We start from the raw sequence: 8,822 nt of genomic DNA on the forward strand, positions 1-8,822 counted from the left end.
CTTCGAATGGGCTACAGACAGAGTGAGCAGGAAATGGACAGGGATGTTTTCCCTGATGCTTCCAGATACATCCTGAACTGATGGGGTTTGGACCCAAACTCTTTGGAGTCCAATTGTCCTTCAAGCCAGCTCTAAAAGTTGTTGCACCTGTTACACCACTGTTAGTTAGGCCAGAAAGCAGAGATTTTGTGTGCACGTATTTATGTACATAAGCACACACATACACACACACATTAGCATCACATACATACGTATGTGCAAATATATATATGTTATTATCTTTCACACAGCTCTTTTGATCACAGTTAATAATTAATGTATTTTTGAAGAGTCTACCTTTTGCTAAGCCTTGTGTAAGAGCTAAAGATGAAAAATAGTTCCCATCGTCAAGGAGCAAATGTCCATCAAGTGAAGAAGGAAAAGTAAAGTATTGCAAAGAGAACAGCATAAATAAAGGCCGGGAAGTAGGTAACCCTGTGCCCCTTCTTGACAATGGCAAGTATTTCATTTGAACCGTTGTTGAAAGAGGAGTCCATCAGGGAATGAATTTGATGAAGAAAGACCTCATGGAAAACAATGTATATCATGTTCAGAAGCTTAGGATTTAGATAACAGAGAAGCTTTAAAAGGTTTTCACTGGAAGGACAATGTAATTAGATTTAGACTTTAGACAGTCTCTCTGGCAGCAATGTAGACAGTAAGACTAAAGATCAGGACAAATTTGCACAGTATTACAAAAGAGTAAGTGATAGGAGACACCACATAGACAATGAAATATTAAATAGAATCAGTAAGATTTGGTTCCATATTAGATGTGGGAAATGAAGGAAATGAGAAATCTAGGTTAACTACCAGGTTTAAGGTTTGGGTGACAAAGTAGATGGTGGTTCTACTCAGCAAGGCAGGGAACACAAAAGAGGAGAAAGTGTAAACCAAATTAGATAACAGAGAAGGACAGGATGACCTGCCCTAGGAACAGGTTGAGTTTGAGGAAATCTGAGGAAGTGAAGACGTAGTTGTCTGCTTTATAAAATGAAGCTTGAAAAGGGACCTCTAGATCAGGGCTCAGCAAATGAGGGCCTGCCCATCACCTGTTTGTGTACCTCCTGTGATGTAAAAATAGTTTTGCCTAATTTAAATGGTTGAAAAAAAATGAAAAGAAGAAGAAGTGTGACATGTACACACTGCTATATTTAAAATAGATAACCAACAAGGACCTACTGTAAAAAAAAAAAAATTAATTAATTAAAAAAAGAAGAAGAATATGTTACATTAGTTTTATAGGACTGTCACAACAAAGTACCACAGACTGGGTGGCTTAAACAACAGAAATTTATTTTCTCACAGTTCTGGAGGCTGGAAGTCTGAGTTGTCCACACGGTATTGTCAGGGTTGGTTTCTTCCGAGGCCTCTCTCCTGAACTTGTAGGTGGCTGTCTTCTCCCTGTGTTGTCACATGGTCTTCCTTCTATATCATTCTGTCTAAATTTCCTCTTCTTATAAGGGCACAAGTCATAATGGATTAAGGCCCACCATAATGACCTCATTTTAATTACCTCTTTAAAGATTCTATTTACAAATACAGTTATATTCTGAGGTATTAGGAGTTAGGACTACATCCACATTGCATGAAATTCAAATTCCAGTGTTCTATTGGAACATGGCTGTGCTCCTTCATTTACGTTGCCTATGGCTGCTTTTGTGCTACAACAGTGAGGTTGAGTAGTTGTGACAGAGAACTGTCACAACAGTATGGCCTGCAAAGCCTAAATTATATACTATCTGGGCCTTTACAGAAAAAGTTTGCATCCTCTACTCTAGATAAAAGATGTGTTCACAGTTACCAGTTTAGGGCTGGTAATATGAGCGATGAGATTACTAAGGAAGAGTGAGTTGTGTGAAAGGAAAGAGGGTGAAGCATGAACCCTTAAGACACAAACAGGTCAAAGAAGGAAGAGGAAAAGAAGCTACCAAGGTAACGGGGACAGAATGAGCAGAGCTGTCAGAGGAAAAGAGGAGTTGAACTGTGTACACTGTCTTTCTCATAAGAGGGAGCAATGAACAGTGACAAGAAAACAGAAGGGTTCTAGTGTCACGGAAGCCAGCATTTCACATAGATGGAGCTGGCGAATTAAAGCAAACACTATAAAAAGGAGAGGATAATAAGCATTAAAAATGGCTTTTAGATTTATTAATGATCTATTTGCTTTGGAAATGTCATGTAATATATAATTTAATATATATTAAATACTTAATTTATTATATATTTAATTATACAAAAATTTAATTAACATATATTCAATTTTATAAATGTTTAATATATAAATATTTAATTTAATATTTATGAAAGGCAGTTTTGCCTTCATAGGGCTTGCAGAATATTCCCAAGAAAATAATCAAGTTTCTGTACTGTAACTATTTATATTCTGAAGACACTTCTTGTGAAATTATCTCTAGAATAATACTTTAACCAGTGAGTAAAGTGAGATAAAAAGAACAATTTCAAATACATTCTAAAACCAGTTACTGTGTACACATTTTAAAAAGTGAAATTTGCAAATATTTCTGCATATATATCAAACTTACCAGAAAAATACCAAATTTCCATTTCACTTTATGCTGAGAAAATCATTGTGCTTTGAAATTTATTCCTTTAATATTACTATCAAATCCGTAACTATTCCTCCTTAATGCAAGCCACTTCCATATAAAGAGTGGATATTACTAACCTTCCATATTTTGTACTATTTTATATTTTGTGCCTTGAAAGAAGTTATTCAAAAAGAATAGCACTGAGAACGTTATCAAAGTTCAAAATAGGTATTTGAATAGAAAAGTGAGCTATAATCACGAACCAGTGGTTTCAAAATTATGATTAGATCAAAACAGATGCACTGTTTCTATGAGTTGTTAAGACCAGTGCAGAGGACCTATTTATGCTTATAAGCATCACTTGCTATCAACAAGAAATTAGCTCAAACATATAGATTCAGAGTGCAAGAGCAAAAGCATATTGCAAAAGTACTAAAGAAGGAACTGTCGCTAAAATTCAATACATTAAAGACAAATACATAATGAACACACAGAATGACTATTGTTTTTTTGAGTGTAATTTTTTTACTATTAAATTCTCTTATGCTTCTTATATTTACTCTTGAACCTCATTTTTCTCTATTACTATTATAATCATCTTTATTATTCAGTAATTACCTTTAATTCTACATTTTTCTTGAAAGATTTTTGACCCTTTCTACATTTCTTGGAACATTATTTATGTTTCTACCCAAAGTTATTTATTTTCTAACATTTTGCTTCTTAGGAAAGAAAAAATATTTAAAGAAAAAGATGGAAATTATTCTTGAGAACACATCCATCTGAAGTAAGTACTTTGATGTACATTCTAATATTTGTATTGGGCTGGGTTTCTTATTACTTTATCATTTCAGGAGCAATGGAACAAATTGGTCTGCACGTGAGAAAAGTATTTTCATTTGAAAGACCCAGTGCTCTATTTAGAAATGGTTCCTGCATAACAAAGTACTGGAAATAGATTTTTAAATTAGATTATTTTAATAAATAAATCCAAATGATAATGTGCTTGGTATTTGTAGCTAACATAAAAGCATAGTTATAATTGACAAGATTAAAAACTTCTCCAGCCACATCCTTGTCGTACTTAATGACAATTCTTCGTAGGAAAACACTTGATTTCAAAGCAGAAATCCTGGATTTCTTGCATACTTTCATATCAAGATAAATTTCCTATTTAATGTCTTTTTTTTTTTAACATCTTTACTGGAGTATAATTGCTTTACAATGGTGTGTTAGTTTCTGCTTTATAACAAAATGAATCAGCTATACATATAAATACATCTCCATATCTCCTCCCTCTTGCGTCTCCCTCCCACCCTCCCTATCCCACCCCTCTAGGTGGTCACAAAGCACCGAGTTGATCTCCCTGTGTTATGTGGCTGCTTCCCACTAGCTATCTATTTTACATTTGGTAGTATATATTAGTCCATGCCACTCTCTCACTTCGTCCCAGTTATTTAATGTCTTAACACTACCTCTACCTTGAAGAACAGCTTTTGTATCAATTCTTTAAAATGTGTTCTCAAAGAAGACTATTTCCTAGAAAATGCGATCATATCTTTTGTCCCAATTTTGTTAAATGGATGCTACATTGATACAACTTTTTTTTTTTTAATTATTAGCACCTTTAATTATTATTTATTTATTTATTTTTTGGCTGTGTTGGCTCTTTGTTTCTGTGCGAGGGCTTCCTCTAGTTGCGGCAAGCGGGGGCCACTCTTCATCGCGGTGCGCGGGCCTCTCACTATCGTGGCCTCTCTTGTTGCGGAGCGCAGGCTCAGTAGTTGTGGCTCACGGGCCTAGTTGCTCCGCGGCATGTGGGATCTTCCCAGACCAGGGCTCGAACCCGTGTCCCCTGCATTAGCAGGCAGATTCTCAACAACTGTGCCACCAGGGAAGCCCCGGATACAACTTTTAGTTGCATTTCACTTTAAGGAAAAAAGAAATGCTCTGGCTGTAGAGGGACCAGAAAAAAAAAGAAGAATGTGTGGTGAAAATATTCTTAATACTGTCCCCCATTCACTTAATTATTTAGATGTTTTGATGAACAAAATCCTATGCTTTGTTGTTCTTAGAATGTGAGATGAGTGTTAAATCCAGCACATACCAAAATCTCCAAAAGGGTAGCAATCATTTTATAACGATGTAGTGACTCTTTGTATGACCAAAATTTACGTGCTGGTGCTCAGCTCATAAAGTGCTTATGGGGAAGTCAAGGCTGAACTCAAACTTCACTGTGGGACCTGCTAGTAACTATCATTTTTTATTCCTAACATATTAGGCAGAGGAGGGAATTGAAGCCTAACTTTTGTTCAGTCAGAGTGCAGATGGCAGAACGGCTGCATAGTCTTCAGCCTACTTTTGAGTTAATCAAGAGTTAAGTCCAGAAACAATGGAGAATGAGTAAGTAGTCTTACTTTTTAGCAGGCATCTTTACCATTTGCCAAAGTGTTTCAGAAATAAAATTGATCAATTTCTACATGTATCACTCAATCATGAACAATCTAGAATTTGACCAAATTTTGTGAGTTACATATTTTTGGTTATTTGTTTGCATGCCTGTTCTCTAACTATACCCCTTCCCTCAACACTCTACACATACATGCAACACTTAGACTGCCAGGTAGCCCAACAGAAAAAATATCCCCAGTCTCAGAAGCTTGTTTCCTAAGTTAGGCAATATTTTCAACTTTCCTAAAGATGTTTTCTTTCATCACTTTTTGATGAAAATACCGTATGTCCCCATGACTTGCATAATAGAAAATGTAATCATGTACATCTGAGCAAGGTGAAGAATGCCAAGGCAGACCCAGAAGCCAAATTATGTTATCTTAATCTTCCACACTTTGTTCAGGAAAAAATATTAAAGCTTAAAATAATAGGGTATAAAAGCACTAAAATGTTTCTATTTCATAGAATGTGGAATTGTAGTTTTAAAACCCTTTAAAATTTTTTAAAAAGCCACCAATTAATCTGCTAAAGTTTGGAGGGTTTTTCCTTCACTATAAAACCCCCCATAATTCAATTTTCATTTGAGCAGTCAAGAAATATATACAAAGGATCTGCGTAAATTATAAGCCTTGCCATTTTTTTCTTTTTTCCATTTACAGCCTCCACCTTTCTCGTCTTCCCCAACCCTATCCTTTAACCTATTTCCTAAGTCACTTTTTGCTGAGGATAATCTTTTCAATTTTGTTATAATTACATATTAACTGGGTCTCCTAAAGTCTGAATGCATTGTCACAAAATACTGAATGTAAAGGACTTGATAGGCTGTGAAAAAAGCTATTTCTCTTCCTAAGTAAACTCTGATTATCATCTTCATCTATTGAAATCAAGTTTCTGTCTGTATTGGTTATTGGGTCACAGGAGAATAGCTGGGTGGATTTGGATGGTGTGTTTGGTATGGTATGTACAAGATTCATTTTGGAGCATCCTGGCTGGCGGTGGTGATAAAGGGCATCTCCAAGAGTGGGCAGGCATCTCCAAGAGTGGGCAGTCATCTGCAGATTGCAGCTGAAAGTGACCCTTAGGGCTGCTATGCAGAAAGAAGACAGTGGTTTCAAATATGAGTCCAAAAGGCAGGGGTTGACTTGCAGTTGGGCTGCCTTTCTTGTGGACATTCCCATAAGGGAGCAGTAGCAAGGACTTCTACATTTAAAGATAGTCTTTGATTATGCCAAGCGATTCTGGAGTGTCCAGCTGGTATATGATAATACCATGTTGTAACTTTAATTTCTCAAAAATATTATTTATACTCCTACCAAAATGGTATAAATTGATAGCTTTATGTTGTTTCACACTTGGACCAAAATATTTCTGGAGGAGAACCAATGCACATTTCAAGAGAAGAAATCAAGACCTAAACCAAGCTGAAACTCAGTACACTTTGTTCTTTGGTTTTGTTTAGTTTTCCTATATACCAAGTGTCAAGTTCTATGCTATATATAGTGAATTGAAAGAAATATTTAAGATGTAGTACCTGAGCTCAAATAGCTGACAGTCTTGTGAGGTAAGAAACCATATTTGCCTCGTGTAATGCATGATGGAGAAGGGGTTTAGACAGTGTACTATGTCAACACTGAGCAAAGCTGACTAGTCTTTCCTGGATAGATAGAAAGCCTTCTTTAAGATATCTGCTTCCACATATGAAAACCTGCAATTTTAACTGTTTACAAAGCAGACATTCATGCCACTAGAAGTCTGAAAAAATTTTGGCAACATCAAACAAAACAAAAAATCTGAATATATAAACCTTCTGATTCATTTTGTTTGACCTAAAACATTAGTCAACAAGTTTTTACACAGAAACTATGTAAACTTACCATTTTTCTCTCTTCTTCCCATTTCCCATCTGCTCTCCCTTTGATCTGCTCCAACATTGTCCAGGGTCGTGTTGCCATAATTCTCTTGCACTTGGTCTTGATCTCCCAAACTAAAAGAAAGGGCAGAGTTGTCCAGGGAGGAAATGGACAACAATGGCATTTGGGGGCAGAGAGGCTACCTGAAATTGTGGCTTTGGAACAGACCAGGAAAGGCCCTGTCTGCCATATGTGGAGGTGTTCCATTGAAGGCTTTATGCAGCACATTGGCAAGATCAGATCTTTATTTCAGAAATATGATTGCAAAGCACAGAGATAAAAGAATAATTTCATTAACACAGAAGAGATAAAACAAGGGTCTAGAGGGCTGTTATAGAAGGATTTCATCATCACCTTTCGGCCTAAGAGGCTGTATTAGTTTGCTAGGGCTGCTGTGACAAAGTACTACAAACTGAGTAGCTTAAACAACAGAAACTTATTGTCTCAAAGTTCTGGAGTCTAGAGGTCTGAAATCAAGTTATTGGCAGGGTCTGTTCCTTCTGAGGGCTGTGAGGGAGAGATCTGATCAAGGCTTCTGTCTTGAACTTATAGATGACTGTCTTTATATTCACATAGTGTTTTCCCTGTGTACATCTCTGTATCCGAATTTCCCCTTCTTATAAGGACACCAGTCATAACAGATTAGGGCCCATGCTAATTGACCTCATTTTAAACCTGATTACCTCTGTAAAGACCCTATATCCAATAAGGTTGTATTTGAGGTCCTGGGGCTTAGGACTTCCACATATGAATTTTGAGAGGGAAACAATCCAACCCAACAGAGGCCAATAGCCAAGGATTAAATAATTTGAAATCACACAGTTAGTCAGGATTAAAATCTAGATCTGTTAACCCCTAGTCCAGGACTCTGTCTATGATACTAGAGGTGATGCTGGAAAGCTCTCTGTTGCCAGCCAGCATTGTGGTTTCAATAAGGTAGCGTATAAAGTGCTGATATTTGCCTATAAGGAATCAGTTATTAGCAAAGAGATTGACTAATGTCTTGAGAAAATTTTAAATTAGAGTACTGTTTTTGGAAACCAAATTGATTTTTTAATAGAATTTAGAAAGCAGAGTTACTCCTCTTAAAGCAAACATCAGGAGGTAATTCAAAGTACTACCCCCAAGCCCTTACTCATGCGGTCTTACTCACCATTATCCAGTGATGCTTTCAAACAAATCCCAGGAGCACAGTTTGTGAAAAATTAAATGCAATAGTGTGTTTTTACTGGTTAAAACTCCACTTTTTAATGTTTAATAATTTTTTTGCTTCCATAATAATGTTATAATGCTTACATCATAGTATCCAAACCAAGACAAGGTCTAAGTGGTGGTAATACAGAGTCTAAACTTGGGAACAAACATCAAATTTGCTTTCCCTTATGCCATAAGTCAGCTCGTATAATGATTAATACAGGATTTATATAGGTAGTGCTCAAATGCTATAAACCATTCAATAGATAGTTAACCACAGATAATTCAAATTATTCATTAACTAAATCTTTGCAGCCATCAAATAGAAATTTGCTTAGCACTACTAAAAAGACCTCATTACCTGAAGAGGTAGAACAGTTTTATTAGTTGTCAAAATTGTTATGCCAAGGCCATTTATCTATTTTTTTGGTGAGAGAAAGTATATGATAACATTTCTTAATAAGTATGAGCTTACACAGAGATGTCCCTCAAGGAACTTGGAAATAAGTAAAATGAACTTGTCCATGGAGAAGTAAATTGTAAAAGCAACAAGTAATGGATCAGAGAAGACATAAGCAATCACTGGAAAGAGACAGGATGGCTCATAGGCCATACATTTGGATTTAATTCTAATCCAGTTATACACACATATGCTTGCATACACACATACATGCAC

At 36.1% G+C, this 8,822-nt stretch overlaps 1 long non-coding RNA gene across 1 annotated transcript; it reads right to left on the minus strand.

Moving 5' to 3' along the window:
- Positions 1–4,260: 4,260 nt before the first annotated feature.
- On the minus strand, positions 4,261–8,483 carry LOC309632536. The gene is made up of 2 exons (XR_014246961.1): positions 6,917–8,483; positions 4,261–4,545 (listed from the first exon to the last, which is right to left on the minus strand). It is a non-coding gene; the product is annotated as an uncharacterized lncRNA (long non-coding RNA).
- Between the last annotated feature and the right edge of the window lie 339 nt (positions 8,484–8,822).

This window comes from Balaenoptera borealis (genome assembly GCF_965194805.1).
Source record: "Balaenoptera borealis genome assembly, chromosome: 7".
NCBI classification, from domain to species: domain Eukaryota; kingdom Metazoa; phylum Chordata; class Mammalia; order Artiodactyla; family Balaenopteridae; genus Balaenoptera; species Balaenoptera borealis.